The sequence below is a fragment of the Rhinatrema bivittatum genome, chromosome 6 (genome assembly GCF_901001135.1).
Source record: "Rhinatrema bivittatum chromosome 6, aRhiBiv1.1, whole genome shotgun sequence".
Lineage (NCBI taxonomy): Eukaryota > Metazoa > Chordata > Amphibia > Gymnophiona > Rhinatrematidae > Rhinatrema > Rhinatrema bivittatum.
In genome coordinates, this window is record NC_042620.1 from 32,420,558 (window position 1) to 32,445,276 (window position 24,719).

Consider the following 24,719-nt stretch of genomic DNA (forward strand, 5'->3'; position numbering starts at 1 on the left):
AATTCTGCAATAACTGCATCACTCTGGCTGTCGCTGATTCACTTTCCTGGGCCAACTTTGGTCAGATCCACCTATCATCATCCAGACTTGGATATACCAAAATACCTTCTCTGTACATGGCTGCCACCACAACCATCACCTTAGAAAAAGATATTGGAATCATGGCCAGTGCAAAAGGGAGAGCCTGACACTGAATGTTGCCCACACCCCATCACTGCAAGGCGAAGTTATTTCTGATGTCTTTTTATCGGGATATGCCTCCATGAGATCTAATGACATTAAGAATTCTCCTTGTCACACTGCTACTGTAATCAACTTTAGAGTTTCCAGCCTAAAGTGAAACATCTTCAGAATCTTATTGAGCTGCTTCAGGTCCAGAATAGGGCAAAAGTACCCCCCTTCTTTGTTACCACAAAGTATACTGAGTACCAACCCTGACCCCATTAGGAGTACAGTACTAAAACTACCAACCCTATATGCAGCATCTGCAAAAACATCTTCTGTATGGATTCCCCTTTAAACAAATTGACAAGAGGAAACCATAGAGCATCTAACAAAAGGATGAGAGAGCCTCCAGAGCATAGCCATCCTGGACAACTCCTAAGACCCATTGATCTGAAATAATGTAGACCCACTTAGGTAGGTAGGTAGACAACCGCCTACCTAACCTTTGTACTGAAGTGACCTCTCCCACACCTTCATTGACAGGTCCAAGAACCTCTGGATCGTCCCTAGACTCCATGCTCACCTCCCATCTTGGACTTCTGAAAGGATTGGAATCTAATAAAGGGTCTTAGACCATTGACCACAATGCAGCCTCTTCAGCTTCACAGTTTAGAATCCCTAAAGTGGCTCCAAGCCAGAGCTGGTCACGAAATCCTCTTAGGTTTGTCTTTGGGCAAACTGGGGACTTAATTTTATTAATTTATTTACAGGGTTTTTTTAAATACCGCCTATAGCAGAGAAACTGTGCTACGCAGTGGACAATAAAATCCATAGGTAAGATTTCCCCCCCCCCCTCCCTTGCTTTCACCAGCTTTTCTAAATCTTCTCCAAAAAGATTTCCCTAGAAGGAACCTTGCCTTGCCTTAGAAATTGAAACTGCAGACGCAATTTTGAAGCCATGGCAAATGATGGGCAGCTACAATGGACGCCATAGTCCTAGCCGAAACCCAGACCAATTCGATTAAGTTGTCCGCCAAAAAGGTTGCCCCCGGTGGCGTCTGAACTGCGTCCTCCCACATTCTAAGGAGCTTTCCTGTACATTTTGCAACAAACGCAATCCTGCCCTAGAAATAATACTGCTGCACACAGTAGCCTGCGGATCCAAACCAGCAGCTTCAGAAGCCCACTGGAGCATAGCCTCTGTCTTCCTATCCTGAGCATCCCTGAGAGCAGAGACCCCACCCCCCTTCCAAGGGAATATAGTGTTCCTTCTATTCAGCACAAGCAAAGGCGTCCACGTGAGGAAATTCCAGCTTATCCCTTTCCTGAGCCGGGAGGAGAATCAGTCTTGCCATAGTCTTACCCCCTTCAAAACTTCATTCTGAGGCATATCCCATTACACAGAGATCTATAATAATAATAATAACATGCCATGCTGGGTCAGACCAAGGGTCCATCAAGCCCAGCATCCTGTTTCTAACAGAGGCCAAAACCAGGCCACAAGAACCTGGCAATTACCCACACACTAAGAAGATCCCATGCTACTGATGCAATTAATAGCAGTGGCTATTCCCTAAGTAAAATTGATTAATAGCCGTTAATGGACTTCTCCTCCAAGAACTTATCCAAACCTTTTTTGAACCCAGCTACACTAACTGCACTAACCACATCCTCTGGCAACAAATTCCAGAGCTTTATTCTGTGTTGAGTGAAAAAGAATTTTCTCCGATTAGTCTTAAATGTGCTACTTGCTAACTTCATGGAATGCCCCCTAGTCCTTCTATTATTCGAAAGTGAAAATAACCGAGTCACATCTACTCGTTCAAGATCTCTCATGATCTTAAAGACCTCTATCATATCCCCCCTCAGCCGTCTCTTCTCCAAGCTGAACAGCCCTAACCTCTTCAGCCTTTCCTCATAGGGAAGCTGTTCCATCCCCTTTATCATTTTGGTTGCCCTTCTCTGTACCTTCTCCATCGCAACTATATCTTTTTTGAGATGCGGCGACCAGAATTGTACACAGTTTTCAAGGTGTGGTCTCACCATGGAGCGATATAGAGGCATTATGACATTTTCCATTCTATTAACCATTCCCTTCCTAATAATTCCCAACATTCTATTTGCTTTTTTGACTGCTGCAGCACACTGAGCTGACTATTTTAAAGTATTATCCACTATGATGCCTAGATCTTTTTCCTGGCTGGTAGCTCCTAATATGAAACCTAATATCGTGTAACTACAGCAAGGGTTATTTTTCCCTATATGCAACACCTTGCACTTTTCCACATTAAATTTCATCTGCCATTTGGATGCCCAATCTTCCAGTCTTGCAAGGTCCTCCTGTAATGTATCACAATCCACTTGTGATTTAACTACTCTGAAGAATTTTGTATCATCCGCAATTTTGATAACCTCACTCGTACTCTTTCCAGATCATTTATATACATATTGAAAAGCACCGGTCCAAGTACAGATCCCTGAGGCACTCCACTGTTTACCCTTTTCCACTGAGAAAATTGACCATTTAATCCTACTGTCTGTTTCCTGTCTTTTAACCAGCTTGCAATCCATGAAAGGACATCGCCTCCTGTCCCATGACTTTTTAGTTTTTGTAGAAGCCTCTCATGAGGGACTTTGTCAAACGCCTTCTGAAAATCCAAATACACTAAATCTACCGATTCACCTTTATCCACATGTTTATTAACCCCTTCAAAAAAATGAAGCAGATTTGTTAGGCAAGACTTCCCTTGGGTAAATCCATGTTGACTATGTTCCGTTAAATCATGTCTTTCTATATGCTTTACAATTTTGTTCCTGAGAATAGTTTCCACTATTTTTCCCGGCACTGAAGTCAGGCTCACTGGTCTATAGTTACCCGGATCGCCCCTGGAACCTTTTTTAAATATTGGGGTTACATTGGCCACTCTCCAGTCTTCAGGTACAATGGATGATTTTAATGATAGGTTACAAATTTTAACTAATAGATCAGAAATTTCATTTTTGAGTTCCTTCAGAACCCTAGGATGCATACCATCCGGTCCAGGTGATTTGCTACTCTTTAGTTTGTCAATCTGGCCTACTACATCTTCCAGGTTCACAGTGATTTCATTCAGTTCGTCTGACTCATCACCCCTGAAAACCATCTCCGGAACTGGTATCTCCCCCAACATCCTCATTAGTAAACACGGAGGCAAAGAATTCATTTAGTCTTTCTGCAATGGCCTTATCTTCCCTAAGAGCCCCTTTAACCCCTCTGTCATCTAATGGTCCAACAGACTCCCTCACAGGTTTCTTGCTTTGGATATATTTTAAAAAGTTTTTATTATGAGTTTTTGCCTCTATGGCCAATTTCATTTCAAATTCTCTCTTCGCCTGTCTTATCAATGTTTTACACTTACTTGACAATGCTTATGTTTTATCCTATTTTCTTCAGATGGATCCTTCTTCCAATTTTTGAAGGATGTTTTTTTGGCTAAAATAGCTTCTTTCACCTCACCTTCTAACCATGACGGTAATCGTTTTGCCTTCCTTCCACCTTTCTTAATGCGCGGAATACATATGGACTGTGCCTCTAGTATTGTATTTTTAAACAATGTCCATGCCTGTTGAACACTTTTAACCTTTGCAGCTGCACCTTTCAGTTTTTTTCTATTTTTCTATGCCATGGAAATGCTTTGGTTTCCTTAAACTCGACATTATAGGGTCGTCTTCTGAGAGTTAATACACTTCTATCCTTCCTTCCCCCCTCCCTCAGCTGTGTCCAGTGTTGTTAAGGAATGTGACACTATAGGAGAAAGTTTCTCTTTGTGGAACAATGAAACCTTAGCTGAATAATTCTCTTTCCTAGGGGGGAACATCCCTTCGACTCTCCCTCACTGTCACTTTCCTTTAAAACCTTAATGGCCTCTAGTGACAGATCCAAAGCTGCAGGACTTTCTCTCCCCCCCCCCAAAAAAAAAACCAAAAATGCTAATACTACTTTTCTTGTTCTTTAACTCTGGATTCCCAGGAAGGGGGGGGGGTCCCACGGGAGAGAATCCCAGAGCTACACTCTGCTCTGTAGAAAATGGCCTGAAGGAAATCTTTCACAAGCTCCGTGGGAGGACCAGAAAGAGAGAGGAATCGCATTGCCACCTGAAGAAATGGGAGCCTCCACCCTGAAGGAGCCATGGACCAGCGTCCAACACCACCAGAACCAGCATAAGAGGCCCCTGCCCTGAGCTACTCTTGTCTCGTAGTTCCAGTATAGCCACTGTTCCTGCTGCAGCGGGAAGGGCCTGCAGATGATCTCCACTGATGCGGAGCCTCCAGGGACACACGACTCTGCGTGCTGCCCTCTCTTTTCCCCTTCCTAGTGCCCGACAGTGAGATCAACAGGTACTACAAATTACTGAGCACTTCCTCCCTCAGCCTGTAGTCCCTCAGATGGCAAACCATTCTTCTGCCTTCTGCTTTCTTTATTGTTTTTACAGCTTTAACAAACAGCCACAGGGCTCAGGAGAACAGAGGGACACAGAGGAACCTTTTACTTTTGTATTTTTTTTATTGTAACGGGAGGAGAGAAAAAGCATGGGGAGAGGGGTAATTTCAGTGTCCATAGCTGGGGAAAAACCCTGTTCCAAAAACTGGAAACCTCGTGTTCCAATGGCTGTGCTTAACCAAGAGAAGGAAATACAAGACTTTACTCTCAGAAGCTGCCGTTCAAATGTCTATCTCCTTCGCCAGGCCTCAGCTCGCAGCACAAGATATTTGTCTGCTGTCAAGGTCTGGTATGCTGGATGCGGGTATTCCCCTCCTGCAGGAGCGGTGCAGGTCTCTATGGCAGAACAGAGCACAGCAGGGTCTTCCGCCGGGCCAATCACTTCCCCCCTTAGGTTGAGCCTGCAGGCTCTGGTGGCAGGCTATGGCCAGGGCAGGCAGTGTTCAAGCAAGGTCAGTGTCCCTGCAGAGGTCGGGACAGGCGGAAATCAAACAGGGTTTTGGAGTCCAAGCAGAGGTCAAGGCAAGCTGAGAACAGCAAAGCAAGGGCAGAAGTCAGTCCAGGTCAGCAACAGAAGATCAGTCCTAGGGAGGCTGACTGGGGAGCCAGGGGAAAACAAGACTGGGCAGAGAGGCAAGGTTGGGCAGAGCAGGAACACAGAGAGACAAGACAGGATCAGGGTAAAACACACAGACAGGAAAAAGGTAAAACAAGAGCTAAACTGAAACAGGGGTGCAAGGCAGGATACAGACAGGCTAGACAGGCCACCTGGAGGCCTGGACAAGACAAAGGCAAGACAGGGAACATAGACAGAATAGGCCACTGGTGAGCTTAGACAAGGCACAGGAACGAGGCATAGAAAGGCTAGGCCACTGGGAGACTTAGACAGGACATATAGCCACAGGGAGGCCTACAGGAAACCAAGCAAACAGGCAAAGAACACAGGAACAAAAAGACAATAAGGCCAAAACAGGCCTTGCTGGGAACACAGATAGGGCAAGGGATATACAGACAGGTTAGGCTACCGTGAGACTTAGACCCACAGGTAAGAAGGGCCACTGGGAGTCCCAAGGAAGCTGAAGGGCCATAGGAAGGCCTGGACAAGAACATAAGAACAGGAGCAGGACTAGGTATACACAAACACAGGCAAACAGGAACCAATGGGAAGACAAGGTAAATACAAGACACTGCAAGGCAGGCAACAGACGAAGGCCAACGGGAGGCCCAGACAGGAATTAAAGAACGAACAGGGGTAAGAGAGGTCCAGCAAGAAGGCCTAAACAGGCCACACTGAGAACAAGGCAGGGCAAAGAGGCCCTTAAGGCCGCACAGAAACAAGAAGAAGCGCAGGGTTGGCCAGAGCAAGTGGCTGAGTGATGAGGCACCGAGCAAAGTGTGAAGGAGATTCTTATAGGGCTGGCTTTGCTGCTTCATACAGCGTTCAAGGCAGAGGCTAGAGTGGGTCTGAACCTGGTTCAGAGAGGACCCCTGCTGACAGGAGTGGGGGGTCTGCCTAGCAGCCAGATCTGTGACATCTACCATCTGTTGAAGACAGAGAATACAGTCAGGCTGAGGTCAACACAGGAGCCTATCAGGGGTGATGTCAGCAAACCTCTTAGACTTTGTCTACTGGTTGGGAGGCATAACCCATGCGTCTGGCCTGATGAAGAGGAATTATCATTTTTTCTTTGACTGGGGCTTGGCACATACTGATTAGAAGTCTTGTTTCCTCTGCAAGAGCCATCCAAGCCCCTGTGGAACCAGACAGGAAAATGCTTGTTTCTGCAGTGATTCACCAGTTTAGCTTCACAGAGTGGGTAGAGGGCAGCTGAGTGTATGTAGCATCTGGAAATCAGCTCTGAACCATGAAGAAAATTGTTTTTAAAGTCATGTACTCCTCCAGCACTAAATTTCAGTACTATATACTCTTGAGAAGTATTTCAGTCCTAGCCAAGCTCAATAGGTTAAATGAAAAGAACATAAGAAATTGCCATACAGGGATAGACTGAGTGTCCATCAAGCCCAGCATCCTCTTTCCAGCAGTGACCAATCCAGGTTACAAATATCATGCAAGTACCCAAACAGTAAATACATCCAATGCTACTAATGCCAGTAATAAGTAGTAGCTATTCCCTAAGTCAACTTGGTTAATGGTTTATGGACATCTCCTCCAGGAATTTGCCCAAACTTTGTTTTTCACCCAGCTAACTGCCTTAACCACATCCTTTGGCAATGAATTCCAGAGCTTAATTGTTCATTGTGTGTGTGAGAATTTTCTCCAATTAGTTTTAAATGTGCTACTTGCTAACTTCATGGAGTGCTCTCTAATCCGTATTATCTGAAAGAGTAAATAACTGATCCATATTTACCCATTCTAGTCCTCTCAAAAGTTTATAGACCTCTATCATATCCCCTCTCAGTCATCTCTTCTCCAAGCTGAATAGCCCTAACCTCTTTAGCCTTTCCTAATAGGGGAGCTGTTCCATCCCCTTATTTCTCTGTACCTTTTCCAGTGCAATTATATCTTTTTTTGAGATGTGGCAACCAGAATTGCACACAGTACTCAATATGGTCTCACCATGGAGCGATATAAAGGAATTATGACATTCTCTGTTCTATTCACTATTCCTCTCCTAATAATTCCTAACATTCTGTTTGCTTTTCTGACTGCTGCAGCACATTGAACTGAGGATTCCAATGTATTATCCACTAAGATACCCAGATCTTTTTCCTGGGTGGTAGCTCCTAGTATGGTGCCTAACATCATGTAACTACAGCGTGGGTTATTTTTCCCTATGTGCATCACCTTGCACTTGTCTACATTAAATTTCATCTGCCATTTGGCTGCTGGTCCTCCTGCAACTTATCACAATCTGCTTGTGATTTAAGAAATCTGAATAATTTTGTGCTTGCAAATTTGATCACCTCAGTTGTTGCCCCCTTTTCCAGATCATTCATAAATATCTTAAAAAGCACCAGACCCTGTAGAGGGCCCTGAGACCAATCCACTGTTTACCTTTCTCCCCTGAGAAAACTGACCATGTACTTCTACTTTCTGTTTCCTGTCTTTTAACCAGTTTGCAGTCCATAAAAGGACATCTCCTCCTATCCCATTACTTTTTACTTTTCTTAGGAGACTCTCACGGGGGATTTTGTGAAATGCCTTCCGAAAATCCAAATACACTAAATCTACCGACTCACCTTTATCCACATTTATTCACTTCACCCATAAACTGACAATCCAGCTGCTGCGTGCACACATCCAGGACCTCAGCAATAAGAATATTGTTCAACACAGAGAAAAGCCAGGTCTGGCTGTTGGGTAACGTGAAAACAATCATTACAGTTCAGCTAAGGAGTGGCATAACTGTCATGTGGAAACTAGGGGGTTTGGAGAATTTGTTCATTAATTCAGCAACCACAGCCTCGAGGATGCCAAAATGAAGAGTGTTTTGATCAGATCTTGTGTGTGTGTGGGGGGGGGGGAGGAAGGTAATGAAAGTGAATCAAAAATAGAATGTCTGATGGTTTTAAATTCAGTAGCAGGACATACGGGTACTTTTGTATCCGCATTAAGTGTTGGCAAACCAAAGAAACTACCCAGGTAGTTTTCTCTTTGCAAATTTGCTAATGTTTATGTGGGTGCAAAAGTATCCATGTACTTTGCCCTTGCTATATCTCTAGAAGGAGGAGGTGTGAGGAGAGACTTGTGAGTATATAATTTGAAAATGTAATGTGCATGCATAGTTTGCTCCCCCATCCAAGTCGCGCTTCTGAGAAATGTCTACTTTAAAAGCGGCTAAACCTAGTCTGTCTGTGTGTGAGGTGCGATTTTTCACCCCGGGGGATCTAGCTGGCCCTCTGTGGAGAGTTGTCTGTATCTGTGGACACAAAGGGGGGTCAATAAATAAGGTGAATATAAGCATAATATCAAAAAAGATTAAAGTCACCTTATTTATTCATTACCTCTTGTGTGTGCAGATAGAGATTTTTCTCCATGGACAAGCAGGACAATTATCTGAAGTTGCTGAGATAGAAAAGCACTTTCAGAGCTCAGAAAATCCGAGAAGGCTTTTCTGCGTATGTGTGTATCTTCCTTTGGTGTTTTCTTTTTCCTTCTGCTCATGCAAAAGGATGCTTTTTTTTTTGCTCGTTCTTCATCAGCTTCTCATCTAATTTTTTTGCCTTTAGGTTCATTTGTATTGAAATAGTTTTCCATTTTCTTTTCTTCTTTTTGCAAGTCTTCCAAAATATTGTTTAATTTGCATTTTCTTTCAAAAATTGAGTTTGACCTAGCTCCAGCTCTGTTCACAATGGAAGATAGCAAGCCAGGTTCAAAAGATGCCATTGTTGCTTCTTCAAGATGACATTAACCAACATGACGATGTCTCCCAGGGCTAGAATTTCTAAGTTCTCTTCTGGCCTCCTCCACAGCAGTAAAGAGGAAACCATCTTCAGCTGAGGGACAAATGCATAAATCAAAAAAAAAAAAGCAGAATCCTGTCATGCTAGGTGCCATGATTCATAAACGTCTAGGCACAGGTGCCATTTCTCCTCCAGCAAAGAGGAAGGTAAGTTGTGCTTTTTGGGTCCAAGGCATACAGGAGCCGAGTCGGGCCCTCTTGGTACCGATATGTTGGTGCACAAAAAGATATTTTCTGCACCATCACTCTTCGAAGTGGCTTATTTGCTGGCGCTGACCAGACAAAAAAGACAGTTCATTCTGAATCTATTCCCACAAAACAGCTTATGTCAATTCTAGTTCCGGAATCAGATGGATTTATTTACACAATTTTTGCATCGTTCAATAACTGTTGTCCTAAGCAGATTACAACAAACTTAACATAAAACTTAACATAGAAATAAAACAAAAAAAAATCACTAAAATAAACGTCTTCATCTGTTACATAATTAAATTTAATGCTGCTATTAAAAACCATTAGTCAAATTCAACTTGTTGCAGGGAAGGCTTGAAGAAATACATATCTTCATCATCTTCTTAAAAGATTTAAAATCGACTGCTTTCTTAATATCAGTTGGTAAATTATTCCAGAAACTCATGCCTGTTACTAAAAAATGGTGTAACATGATATCTTGCATCTTTCACTGTTGGCACAACAAACAAATTCTCTGAGGATTTGAGTTGGCAGGACAGATCATGATGTTGCACTAGAGTTTGCAAATAGGATGGACCAGTTCTGTAAAGTACTTTGTGCATTAAAGTTAACATTTTGAACCTTACTTTGTGTGCTACAGGAAGACAATGTAGTTCCTTCAATAAAGGCATAATGCGCTTTCTTCTGGAGCACCTTGAAATTAGTCTAATGGCCATATTCTGGACTAACTGTCCAGTGTTGATCATGTGTGTGTGTGTATATATATCTATGCACACAGGGGGAGTCAATAAATAAAGTGAATGTAAGCATAATATTTATAAATTCACCTTATTTACTGATTCCCTCTTGTATGTGTAGATATATTTTTTTCCATGGACAAACAGGATATGAACTGTAGTATGTGTGCACCCGGTGCAAAGAGCTCATGGCTCTCGGAGAAAGAGTCCAATCTCTGGAAGCCAGGTTGTCAGGCCTGGAGGAACTGAGGCAGGTAGACAGTTATATTGAGGAGATTTTCAGGGACAAAATAGTGGTCACAACTCCAGTTTTAAATTATGCTACATGCTAACTTCATGGAGTGCCCCCTAGTCCTTCTGTTATCCGAAAGAGTAAATAACTGATTCACATTTACCCATTCTAGACCTCTCATGATCTTAAAGACCTCTATCATATCCCCCCCTCAGCCATCTCTTCTCCAAGCTGAACAGTCCTAACCTCTTCAGCCTTTCCTCATAGGGGAGCCGTTCCATCCCCTTTATCATTTTGGTCGCCCTTCTCTGTACCTTCTCCATCACAACTATATCTTGCATAGTAACGTAGTAATGACGGCAGAAAAAAAGACCAAAATGGTCCATCCAGTCTGCCCAGCAAGCTTCCCAAGGTAGTAACTGCTGCTCTGTGCATCTTTTTTGAGATGCGGTGACCAGAATTGTACACAGTATTCAAGGTGCCGTCTCACCATGGAGCGATACAGAAACATTATGACATTTTCCATTTTATTCACCATTCCCTTCCTAGTAATTCCTAACATTCTGTTTGCTTTTTTGACTGTCTGATTCTGATAGTGATTAGTCCACCGGTCTTCCATCTGACCCCTCTCCACAATACTCAAGTGTAATCTTCAGCTTGGGAGTCCCCACTTGTGTGACTGATTACTGTCCTGCTTGTCCACGGAGCAAGCAAAAGTTGCTTATCTGTAACAAGTGTTCTTCACAGACAGTAGGACAAATCAGCCATATAATCCCACCCTCCTCCCCTTAGAGTTGAAGATTAGCTTGCAATAAAGAGATGCGGCATGGTGACAGCGGTGCAGGAAGCATGTGCATATGCTCAGAATAGACTTTTCTGTTCATAGCTCTGAGAGAAGTTTGATGTCTTGGAACTGTCAGATAGTGACACCCAATTATATGGCTGATTTGTCCTGCTGTCTACGGAGGACACTTATTACAGGTAAGCAACTTTGCTATATCTACAAATATTTGTGTGTATATGTATATTTGTCAGACATACATATATATATAATATATATGTATGTCTGTTTAAAATAAGTTTCCTTTCTTGTGATACAGAATTCTAGAGGCCACATTGATCCTGCAGAAAAACTGTATTCTTTACAGGCTCTGATACCATTAATTAGAACACAAGGATTATCCAAAAACGAAGTAGTGCGTGAGTTTTCCAGACCACGTAGGACCCCCTTGCATTTGCCAAATGTATTCATTTTGTTTTCAGTCGTGAGTAAAAAAAAAATAAAATAAATAAAAAATAGAAGGGTAGAAAATGATTCTTATCCTGCGTATGATATAATAAGGGCTGGATACATCCCTGATTGGACCCCCCCCCCCATCCCTCCCCTCCCTCCACCAAAGTATATGGCAGGGATGGGCTGGTGGAGGAACGGCATGAGGGAGGGAGGGTGTCCTGAAGCGTTATAGCTGATAAACAGAGGGGGGAGACCCTTCCCCCGGAGGAGTTCTGGTGCGAGGCTCCTCTGTCCGGCCTGCGGTGGTGGCATCACTTCGGCCTGTAGCTTGCCCATCTCTGGTATATGGGTATATCTGGGAGAGGCCAAGGGAAGGCAATGGCAAAAAAAAGGAACAGTCAGGAGACAGACCAAAAAAAATACAGATTTATTTTGCAGACATTTTTTAATTTACATCTTTTAGCTGCCGTGCTTTATAGACAGGCTAAAGTATCCTTTTCATCTGCTAGTTTTGTATGGCAAGTAGTCACTAAGTTACACGTTGCCTTCTTTATTATTTTTTTTTTTTTTTGTTACTCGTTAATGCAAATGGGTTTTTGTTTCAAACAAGTAACAGAGTTTGCTTGTGTGAAACTTCCTTTTAATTTTTGTGCGACGAAACATTTCTTGGGATTTATTCATTCTTAAAATGACAGCGCATTGAAAGATGGGTGTAATTTTGTTAAAAGGTGATATATTTTCTTTTTATTCACTGCTCCAGATTTTCAAATTACTGTTTTATTTACAATTTTGTCATTGAGATTGAAACGTGAATTGAGTATCTTAGTTTCAAGTGGGTCAAAAGTAGTCGGGGAAAGTAATTGGTTAATATAGCAATTTGTGTAAATAATAATAATGGTAGCTGGTAACTGTACCTGAGTTACTTCTTTTAAAATGTGACGTTTGTGGTGGCATTGTCAGTTGCTAGAGTATTTTTTTTGGGGGGGAAGGGGTTCCCCCTTTGCCTGACAGCTTCCTTCTGCTCAGGCCTACAGCTCAAAAATCTCCACTCAATGAATGTACCATGAGCCTTTCACAACTACGCAAGGATTTTTTCCCCCCTCCCCACCCATCACCCGACGCCTAGCTCAGCCATTGTAATGACTGTGCCTGAGCAGGGGACTAAGTAGACCACAGTTTTTTCAGGAGCCCAGATGGCATGCTTGCAGCCCCCAATCTGGCACTCTAGGTGTTGTCATTGCGCGATGGCTGAAACTCCCTCAAAGGGAGCTTTGTGCACTGCCTTTGTAGCATTTGTTGGCAGGTCCGGGAAGGAAAAGCCTGGCCCAGGAATCCAATCCGGGTCTCCCATGTGGCAGCATGCAGCACTCTCTAGGTCGGCCCATCGGCTACTGCTTTATAAGAATTCCCAATAAAATGCAAAAATAAATAAATAAATAAATCTTGGTTTCCTAGCGTGTAGCCAGATGGACTCAGGACCAATGGGTATTGTGCTCTCCTGATAGCAGATGGGAGACGGAGTCAGATTTCAAAGCTGACGTCAGCCTACATATACCCGTGCAGCGTGCTTAGCTCTTCAGTATTTCTCTGTCTCCCATAGCAGATGCAGACACTATCCAAAAGAGAATAGTGTAACATTTACAAGAAAGAAGAGAGAAAATTTACCTGTTAAGAAGAGAACCCTGCTTCTCCTGCAGTGAAACCTAATGTTCCCTCCCACAGTCGAGACTTTCCTGAAGTCGATTCTCGATATCCCTCAGAGGTGAGCCTTGGTCTGGCTGCCGATTACCGGCATGGACTTAGCCCCCAGAGTGGCTGAAAGGCAGCAGGTGCAGATTCAAGCATGGCAGTGAAGGTATTCCCCTCTCCCCCCACAGCTGGAGACTGCCTGGCAGATGACCAGTAAGCGCCAAGACCAGGTAAGGTCTTGGCGCTTCTAAGTCTCCGGTCTCCAAAGCTCAAATAGCCGTACCAACCTTCCTCCAACAAGGTTTAAAATCGGGTTGAGCAGAGACGGGTGACGTCACGTACCTGAATGGCGGCCTGAATCGGTAGCTCCAGAGCGCCTAACACTAACTTTGCTGAGAATCGAGCACCATCCGCTTTTTTTTTACACGCTTTGCGAGCCTCTTACGATCCTCTATTTATCTAGCCATGACATCCAAACGAAAAGGACCCGATTTGCGGCAATTCACTTACGCGAAGGGGAAAGATGATGAGGGGCCTACGGAGGGCCCTGAAACCCCGGACGCGAGTGTCACAGCGATGGAAGAAGACGAACATTCAGATCCTGAACTGGGGCAGCGTGATACTACTCTCCCTACTCGCGATGAATTTCGTCGTTGGTTCCAAGATCTCCGCCAGGATATAAAAAATAATAAGCGTGAAATGATGGCGAAAATGGCGGAACTTCGGGATGACATGGCGGACATTGGACGACGGGTTGACGAGTGTGATATACGTCTGGAGGGCCAGGCGATGCGCTTGTATAAGATGCAGGAAGAAGAGGCTTCTTTAAGCCAAAAATGTGTGGAGGTTACTGCAAAATTAGAGGACCTAGAAAATAGGAGTCGTAGATGCAACTTAAGATTTCGGGGCATCCCAGAGTCCGATCTATATGCTGATTGTGAGGCGGTGGTGAGATCCATCTGCAAATTTTTTCTATCACCGGAGACGTCGGGGGAAACGCTGGACACTATACCGGACATTGAGATCGAAAGGGCGCATCGTACCCTGGGTCCGCGGGGCGCCAATCAACCGCGGGATATCATCGCATGCTTTTTGAGATTTCCCATTAAAGAAAAAATATTAGCAGTGGCGCGAAAACAGCAATCCTGGCAGTGGGAAACTCACCAAATAGCGGTGTATGCTGATATCTCCTCCATCACTTTAAAAAAGAGGCAGGAATACCAACCCATAACAGCAGTGCTCCGTAGAGAGAAGCTACGATATCGCTGGTTGTTCCCGATGGGTATAGCAGTCACAATCCAAGGCATTACATCTAAGGCCTTTACTATCTCTGATGCGGCGGCCATCTTGACGACTGCAGGCTTTCCAGTCCAGGTTACGTCGACACAGTCACAGCGGGAGAGACCGGAGATCAGAAGATGGCAGCGAGTGGAGAATGGTGGCCGACGGCTACGGAGAAATGCAAGTAACCAGCTTTTGACGGGAGAGAAGAAGGGCGATACTTGAAGGAGCTCCTTCAATGTGCTCTGCGGGCTAATTGTACAGCAGTTTGCATTTTTCAGGGGTTTTGGTGGAGAGGAAACACCGAAGCGGTGACACCTGTTTTGTTTGACTGGTAATGTCGGGATGCACGTTGCACCAGAGGACAGCACTCAGATATTGTGAACATATTTGGTTCGGGACAGTTCGAGTTCGATTTCTATATTGTTTAAGTTAATAGGCACTGGAGTAGCGGGGGGCCGCTACAGGGACTTCACTTGTCTCATCTGCCTAGGCAGAAGCGTCATGAGAGTTTGGCGCATATGTTTAGGGGGGGTAGGGGGAAGGGGGTGTAGGGGTGGGGGGGATTATGGGAAAACAGGACAATCGCGATGTGGGGCATTCACAGGTTAATCCAAATGTACGGAGAGGACAAGTGTGTGAGATATGGGAGTGGAGGGGTATTTTGTGTCCTGATGGGCTTAAGGATTTGTATTTCTGTTGTGCATGTGACCACTGCGATACAGTACACTTTCTTTTATGGCGTTACACATTCTATCTCTTAATGTAAAAGGGCTCCATACCCCACGGAAACGGCATCTTTTACGTCATGATCTTCAATCTAGCGGTGCCAAGATATTATGCCTGCAGGAAACCCATCTCACAAAGAGGTATGAGCATCTATTACACTGGCCAGAGTTTACTCATAGGGTTTTCTCTGCAGCGCGTCCAAAGGCTAAATACACGGGGGTCTGTACTCTATTTTGTCGGGGGGACGATTATGTTATACATAAACATATTGGGGATGAGAATGGTCGGTACGTGCTAGTCTGTTTTGATTATCAGGGGACCACTTATACCCTACTGAATATATATACACCTAATGTTCAGCAGGGGGACTTCTATTCCCAGATTGATAAGCTTCTGGACAAGGAGGGGGAGGGAATGCTCATAGTTGTGGGTGATTTTAATTTGACCCTGAATCCCCTTTTGGATAACTCTAAGGGGGCACAGGAGGGTTCCCGTCCTCATAGAAAGCGCCTCAAATCTCTGATTGATAAATGGAATCTGGTGGACCCATGGAGGCAGCGGAATCCCACGGGAAGGGAATATACGTTCTTTTCTGCTCCCCATCAGTCATATTCTCGTATAGATTTCTTTTTACTTGATACCTTACTGATGGACAAAATTGGGGATGTGGATGTACACTCTATTAAGTGGTCCGATCATGCCTCCATAACTTTAAAGCTGAGGGGTCAACCTGCCACTACTGGCATCAAAACCTGGAAGCTGAATGACACACTGCTTCACGACGATAGATTTCGTCAGCAGCTCACTGATGGTATTCAGGAGTATATTACTCATAATTCTGGAGCGCCCACCCTGATTTGGGATTGCCTTAAGGCAGTCTTGAGGGGTCAATGTATCTCGCAGGGAGCGTATGTGAAGCGTATTAAATTAGCGCATAGGCAGACGCTTCTACAGAAGATTGAGCACTTAGCACGGGAACACAAAAAAACGCTGTCGGCGGCTATTTATGCTTCATTACAACAGGCCCGGGAGGAATTGAAAGCCTTGGCCTCAGTCGAGCTGACGGACAAATTACGCATGGTGAATCTAGAAAGGTTTGCATGGGGAAATAGGTCTGGGAAATTATTGGCCAGATTCTTAAAACGTAGACAACTGCAAAATCAAATTTTGGGGATTCGGTCTGCAGGAGGGGAACTGCTAACTTCTCCCCCAGATATTCGTAAGAGGTTCCAGGAATTTTATGGTACTTTATATGCGGCTGAGACACATATTACTGATGCACAGATCCAGGAATATCTGGGCAGGGTCTCTCTTCCTGTTTTATTTTTTTTTTGTAATATATTTTTATTGATGCTCATCATAAAACAACATAATAAATGTGACTTGGAAAACATACAAATGCAACCGCATGCGAGAAAACTTGCCATCACACATCAAACGTAATGACCATTGGTATACAGAATGTGCATGATTAACAATGAAAGGTAAGTGAGATCACACTAAACGAATAAGCTAGGACTAAACAGAGCAAATTCTTTTGATCGTTTTCCCTACGTCCCCCCCCCCCCCCCCAGTCCACCCCATTATGCAAAGACCCCAGAACCGATATATAATAATAAACAACAACAGCAACAACAAGCTCTTTCCCCCCCCCCCTCCCATCGTAGATCATTAGATTGATGCAACGATTTCAGGTTTTAGATAATTAAGCATAGGAAACCAAATCTTTTCCATCTCCATCTGACGTTTTGAGGACCCTCCTTGCTGGCACTGGAACTCCAACGTGAACATCTGAACGAGACTCCTAAACCAGTGTTCGCTATTGGGGATACCCTCAGAGACCCAATGCGACAGTATGACCCTTTTCCCAACAAGACTGGCCTTTTGTAGAAACCGGATGGTGTGGGTCGAGAGCCCCTCATGGGAGGCAGAAACCACCCCAAAGAGCCACAGCATTGGCTCCACGGGAATAGGGCCCCCTATCAATGCTTCACACTTCTCCTTGATGGCCACCCAAAACTTGTGAATCTCATGGCATTCCCAAAAGTTATGTTCGAACGTGCCCACAGCACCCCCACACTTCAGACACGTAGAGGAATCGCTAATTCCCATCTGTTTCGCCCTATCCCGCGCTAAATAAAAACGTCTCAGGAATTTGTATTGTAGCTCTCTAAATGTCACAGATTCCGACCAATGAGAAATTTGTGCAAAGCAGTTCACGTATTCTTGTTTCGTGAGCGAGAAGGCTGCCCAGGACTCCCACTTATGAAAGGCCGGGGTGATAGCATCACATAGAAAATACGCTTGCAGGTTTTTACTATACAGCGCTAGCTTAGGGCGTTGAGAAGAGGGCTTAAATACCAGGTCCTGGAGGTTCCAGAAATTAAGGGAAACCCCTAGTTCACCCCTCCGGGCCGACAAAAAGCTACTGAGTTGTAAATATGCATATGCATCCAACGGTGGGAGTGTGAATTCTAGCTGGACGGTCGAGAAGGATTTCAGACCCCCAGTGTCCCTATGATAGCATTGGTATACCCACGTCAATCCCTTCTGTCGCCACCTATGAAACACCGAGGTGACAGTGGCCGGAAGAAACAACCCATTGTCGCAGATAGGCAGGAAAGCTGTTAACCGAGATGGTAGACCCCCTCTAGCGCACAACCAGACCCAAGCTTTACGGCATGCCTGAAGGATAAGCTGAGAATGCGCGGCTGGTGGAGTTTTAGTCCATAGTACCTGGAGAAGAGGATTTAGTGAGGGAACCCCCCACCAGGCCACAAGAGAACCGTGTGGGATATAGTGAGAGGAGCCCGCCAGAAAGTCCCGTACGTACCGTAACAGGCTGGCGAGGTTGTATAAGCGAATATTAGGGCACCCAAGACCTCCCCTATCCGGTGGTTGTAACAAGGTAGAGAAAGCAATACGCGCTCTCTTGCCTCGCCATATAAATTTACTAAACAGTTGGTTCACTTTCTTACAGTCCGTAGCCTTAAGCCACAAGGGCGCCATCTGTAGGACATAGAGCCATTTAGGCAAAATCATCATTTTTATTAACTGTATCCTGCCGGATAAGGAGAGTGGTAGGCCCTGCCATTTGCCCAGTAACTGTGAGGTAGTTTGTAATAATGGGTCAATGTTAGCCTTGTAAAAATCAGATAAATCTGGGGGTATCTTAATGCCCAAGTAAGTCATAACCTTATCCACCCATTTTAATGGGAAGAGTCCTTGCCACTGAGGTTGCAGTCTGTTCCCCACATCTAAAGCCTCTGATTTGTCACGGTTTATCCGTAGGCCAGCAAAGCGGCCATATTGAGATTGAATTTCAAGCAAGATGTCCAGGGAGTCCTGTGGGTTCGTGAGGAAGATTAGAATATCATCCGCGAAAGCGGCGATTTTGAACGAGCACGATTCCCCTCCAAAACCCGCAATTGTGGGTGTAGAGGCAATTTTCCGTAACAGGGGGTCTATAGCCAGAATGTACAGGAGAGGCGACAGGGGGCAACCCTGCCTAACCCCCCGTCTGATCGGAACAGCCTCGGACTTAGTCCCATTGGCCACTATATGGGAGATGGGGTTATCGTACAGTAAAGAGAGGTAAGTTAAGAAATTACCATTTAACCCATATCTCTGTAGAACTGAAAATAGGTAAGGCCAAGCTACTCTGTCAAAGGCCTTTTCAGAATCAAAGCCTATGGCCAGAGCTGGCGAGTTCAAAGTTATCGAGGAGGACATAGCCGACAGTAGGCGGATGATATGTCCACAGGCTGATCTATTTTTAACGAAGCCCACCTGGTGTTCTGAAATTAACTGAGGGAGTAAATGGCTAAGCCGTTCTGCCAAAATCTTAGCCAACAGCTTCAGATCGCAGTTTAGCAAAGATATTGGTCTGTAGGAGCCTGGTAATAAAGGATCCTTTCCCGGCTTTGGCAAAACCGTGATGTGTGCCGTATTAAAGTGATTGGGCAACTGATTTGCAATAACCACTGCATTAAAAAATTTAGTTAATGGGTTAGCTAGGCGGTATTGCAGCATTTTGTAAAAATCGAATGAGAAGCCATCGGGCCCAGGGGCCTTTCCCGCCTTACTAGTGGATATGGCACCCAAAACTTCTATGTCCAATAGGGGTCGGTTTAAAAACTCTAGCTGTGCCGCCGAAAGAGAGGGGAGTTGGAGGCCTTGGAAAAAGGACTCTTCCTCCCTGGCCCCACCCGTTGTGTCATCAGAGTATAGAGTTTCATAGAATTGCTGGAAAACTGCACAAATATCCTTCCTTGATGTTACTAGTTGCCCATTAGTGGTCTTCATGGCTGGAATAAATGTTTTCCCCCTATGTGTGCGAACTAAGTTCGCCAGGTGTTTGCCCGCTTTATTGCCATAACGAAAGAAATCCCTCTCCGCTACTTGAAACGCCTTCTGCGCCCTCTGGTGTAGTAAACTGTTGAGTTCGCTTAAAATTCCAAAATAGGATTTCCTCATTTCCAGCGAAGGTCTAGGCAACAGGGTTCTCTTAAGAGCAGTTAATTTAGTTTCTAAGTGTAAGATCCTAGAATTCAATCTTTTTCGTCTAGAGGCTATAAACGAAATGACCTCCCCTCTCAAAACTGCCTTGGCAGTTTCCCAGTACAAGCATGGGTCCTCCAAATGCTGGCTATTAAAAGTGTGGAAGTCATCCCATTTTTTAAAGAGAAATTGTTTAAATGCCCCATCTGCTCCCAAAAACCCTGGGAAGCGCCAAAATTTCTCACAGGGCTCCCGTGGGCACAATTGCAGGTCTATCCATATAAGGGCATGGTCTGACAATGCCTGCTGGCCGATGACTGCCGCAGTAAGAGCATGAAATCCATCCCTAGGTACCAATATATAATCAATACGGGAAAGCGTCAGGTGTGCCCTGGAGATATGAGTATAATCGCGTTCCGTTGGATGTAACGTTCGCCAGGAGTCCAACAGCGCAAATTCAGAGCATAAAAAAGGAACTCCCCTGCTATCTTGGTTCTGAGAAGGTATGCCCGCAGGCGATTTATCAAGTGTGGGATCTGCTGTGTAGTTAAAATCCCCCGCTACTATGACAAAACCCTTGGCATGCTCCACTAGTTGGGACAATACAAAAGTGTAAAAGGTATGCGAGTAGGCATTTGGAGCGTATAGGCAGCAAATTGTAACATCCGTACCTTGCAAATTACCCATAAGCAACACCATCCTGCCTTCAGGATCTGAAACCGAATTATAGAACTTAAAATCAGCATTTTTGTGGATTAAGATAGCTACCCCACCCTTCTTCCGTTGTGCAGGGGCATAATAGCAGGAGCCCACCCAATTACGCTGCAGCTTCTGACTCTCTAAGTCTGATAAATGGGTTTCCTGTAGACAAGCGATGGTGGGGTTGGTTTTTTTTAGCTGCTGCAGGATTTTATATCTCTTAATGGGGCTACCAAGGCCATTAACATTCCACGAAATTATTCTGGTTTTATCCCCCATTGCAAACTAATAAGTCAGAGAGGACAGCGGGCCAGGAAGACTGAAATGTAAAGGACAAGTTCCCACCAGAAGCAGAGGCACTCCGAACCCAAAAGGGTCTAAGGAAATGCGCCAGCTGGAGACATGATTCCCCTAGAACACCATAGATCCAAAACCACAGTTCTTTCTTGCATCGTGAACACTGTAATGCAGTCACCCCCCCTTGTTCCCCCCTCCCTCTTCCCCCCAACCCTCCCCCCCTTTCTACCCCTTCCCCCCCTCCCTTACAACTAACCCCGAACATACTCAGTTCCCCAAACCAAACACACAAAACCTTTAACATTCAACCCCACTAAATGTGGTAAGAGATCACGTTCTATGTGGTCGGGTGCCACAATCATGTCAGACAATGAGAGCCGACTCAGAATCTGTGTGGGCTAGGATATCCGACTACCCATGTCCAACAAGAAGGGTGTGGGCGACCCCCAGGAGGCCACGCAGCGAAACATACGACCTGGTGGGCTAGACACCGGAGTTAACTCCGTCAGAACAGAATACATGCCCGAGGTACTCCAAACAAGAATCATTGCCTCTGGGTCGGATAGGTAAATGTTACATCTAAGAAAGACGTCCCGTGTGCAAAGAGGGTGATTCCCTCCCTGCTCCATACAGTCCGCAGTCCGTCAGCCAGGATCACTGGGTCGGGTGGTCACCCGTTTGGGCTGCCGCGTTTGAAAACGTCCATCGTGGAACGCCGTCAGGCTTGGTAAGGGCCATGCCGATCTGGTTAATCCCCGGGAGGGCGTCCATCCACCTACCAAAGGTCACATATCCCTACAACCATGCCAGCCAGGTGTCGACAGTCCTGTGAGTCCTTAGCCAAGCCAACCATATATTATCCCCTTCAGGGAATAAATGAGTATTGTACTTGCCGAAAACACACAATCCCAGGAGAAAAAAAAATAAAAATAAAATTCCTCAGGCGCCATGACAGAAACCATGTGCTATAGCAGCCGCTGCACAAAATGGCCACCCCTCTCCATTTGCATTACTTCAGGTGCGTAGTAAAAAAAGACTGTGCTTCTTCTGGTGTTTCATAAGTAATGGTTTGGTTATTGTGCCAAATTTTCAATCTCGCAGGAAATTGTAATGCAAATTTTACTTGTTTATCGTATAGCTTAGAGCATATGGGTGAGAAACCTCTCCGTTGGCCCGACACCTGCGCCGAATAGTCTTGAAATATTCGAATCTTCCGGGAGTCATAGCAGAGATCTGGGGTCTTCCGAAAAGCTTGTAGTATGATTTGCTTGTGGGCGAAATTCAGAATTTTCGCAATTACAAGTCTCGGTCTGCTATCTCCCTCTTTCCTCTGCCCCAATCTATGCGCGCGTTCTATGCGGAAAGAGGGTGCAAGCTCTGGAACATGGAGCGCCTCCGGTAGCCAGGATTCCAGAAAAGAGCCCAGGTTCCCCTCTATCAATGTTTCAGGGAGGCCCAAGAGCCGAATATTGGATCTTCGGGCTCTGTTTTCAAGATCATCTAGCTTGGACGATTGGGCTGCCACTTGTTTTTCGAGGGCCATAATTTTCGTTGTCAGGGCGAGATTGTCATCCTCCAGGAGGCTTACCCGTCCCTCCACACGTTCGAACCGTGGATTTATTTCCGCCAAGTCAGCATGCACTTCCGAAATTTGGGTGGATATCCCCGCCAGTTTTAAGTCCAATGCATCCATAAGCATGGATTTGAGCTGTTCCGACGCCGCAGGGGAGAAATCGGAGTGGCCAGCCGACCCCGGTGTCAGCGCCATTTTGGGTTCTGCCGGTTTTGGCTTTTCCCTCTTCCCGGCTCTAGCGGGCATTCCCGGGGAGGTTCTCTGCATGTACGTAGTAATGGACATTAACCTGAGGGTCCACTACCGTGCCGAGGGAAGTATAGAAGCTCAAATTTTGATCGCGGTTTTCCTTCCCCAGATTGTGGCACCCGGAGCCCTCCTACACACGTCCTCCTCCGCTCACCACATCACGTGATCCCCCTCTCTTCCTGTTTTAACATCGGAAGAGCGGAGTAGATTAGATCACGAGATCTCACCCTTGGAAATTCAGTGGGCTATTAAGGATCTCAAGGCGAATAAGGCTCCTGGCTTGGACGGTTATACACCTCAATTTTACAAAGCATTTTCTGATTCTTTAAATCCGCTATTACGGGAGCTATTTAACTCTCTGCGGGCTGGTGAACCCTTAAGATTAGGCTCTAATGAAGCCGGAATCACCATTCTAGGGAAACCAGGTAGAGACCCTACCCATTGTGGATCTTACAGGCCCATATCGCTTCTCAATATCGACCTTAAATTGTTAGCTAAAATCATGGCAAATCGGTTGAATGGGGTTATGGGCAGGTTGGTCCATACTGATCAAGCAGGGTTCATACCAGGCAGAATGGCGGCGGACAATATCCGCAAAATTGTTGATTTAATTGGGTGGGCCCGGAAGGAGGGTGAGCCGATGGTCTTGCTCGCAGTCGATGCGGAGAAGGCTTTCAACATGGTGCATTGGCAGTTTTTGTTTCAGACTTTGAGGGCCATGAATTTCGGGGATAAATTTTTAACATGGTTACAGCTGTTATATACGAATCCTACGGCTCGTGTAAAAGTCAATGGGATTTACTCAGAAGCCTTTAATATTCAGCGGGGAACCAGACAAGGGTGCCCCCTGTCACCATTATTGTTCGCATTGTTCCTGGAACCGATGGCCACCACGGTACGGAACACCTTGCAGGTACGGGGGGTGGAGGTAGAGGGCAGATCTTATAAAATGTCCCTCTTTGCGGACGACATTTTGTTTACCCTGACTGACCCATCCACCTCATTAAAAGCGGCTTTAGAAGCCTTAAGTAACTTTAGTGCGGTGTCGGGTTTTAAGCTCAACGTAGACAAATCTGAGATTCTTAATGTTACATTGAATAACTCGGAGCTTCTAGACCTCAAACGGCAGTTTCGGTTCCGCTGGGCGACCTCCAAAATTAAATACTTAGGCGTATATATCAGCAAAGATCCAGCGGAGTTATACCAGCTGAACTATCCACCCCTTCTTCGTAAAATTTTTTATGATCTGGATCGTTGGTCTGAACTCTACCTTTCCTGGACGGGGAGAATAGCCTCAGTGAAAATGAATATCCTGCCCCGGCTTGGATATTTGTTTCAGGCGCTCCCGATTTCTATCCCTGATGTCATAGTGAATGGTTGGCAGAAACGCATTTTTTCCTACATCTGGAAACGAAGACCCCCGAGGGTTTCCAGAACGGTTCTGTATCGACCTCGGATTCGGGGGGCATGGGAGTCCCCAATTTAAGATGGTATCTGGTTGCTTCCCAATTACGGGCTCTATTTGATTGGCATAGACTAAAGGAACAGAAACAATGGGCAGTAATTGAACAAACGTTAGCTGGGGTGACCTCGCTTAGCTCCCTGCTATGGCAGCCCAAAAACACGCGTCCCTCTTTAGTGCAGGCTGCGGCCACGACTCTCCATTCATTCCAAGTTTGGGATGAGTGGAGGATACAGCTGACTGGGGACAGACGATATTACTATAGTTCCAGCTATCGGACGAACTCTAAATTCCCTTTAGGTATGACCTCCTTAGCATTTGGGAGCTGGTATACGAAAGGAATCAGTACTTTTGGCAAACTATGGGGATTGGAGGGACTTCTCCCTTTCAAATCATTACAGGAGATATATGACCTACCATCGGGAGATGTATTCTCCTATTTACAGATCAGACACTTTTTCCAAACGGAGATGGTGGGGAGGGATATGGCGTTTGGCAAGACACAATTTGAAGTCTGGTGTGAACATGCGGATACCTTGAGAAAAGCTATATCCCAGGTGTACAACTATCTTAATAAGGACCCTAAAATTAAACCACCGTATATGCAAGCTTGGGAGAGGGATTTGACTCGCTCCTTGTCGGAAGAGACATGGGACCAGATATTCATTAGTACTAAAAAGGGGCTGCCATATTCCCCAATCCTAGAAAATAGATACAAAGTATTATTTCGATGGCATTATACGCCTTCTAGGCTACATAAGTTCAATTCCACTTAT

General features: G+C 45.2%; 1 protein-coding gene across 1 annotated transcript in view; it reads left to right on the forward strand.

The window, feature by feature from the left end:
• PDIA5 (protein disulfide isomerase family A member 5) overlaps positions 1-24,719 on the forward strand; it is a 316,663-nt gene that overhangs the window by 274,198 nt on the left and 17,746 nt on the right. The gene's annotated exons all lie outside the window — the stretch shown is intronic.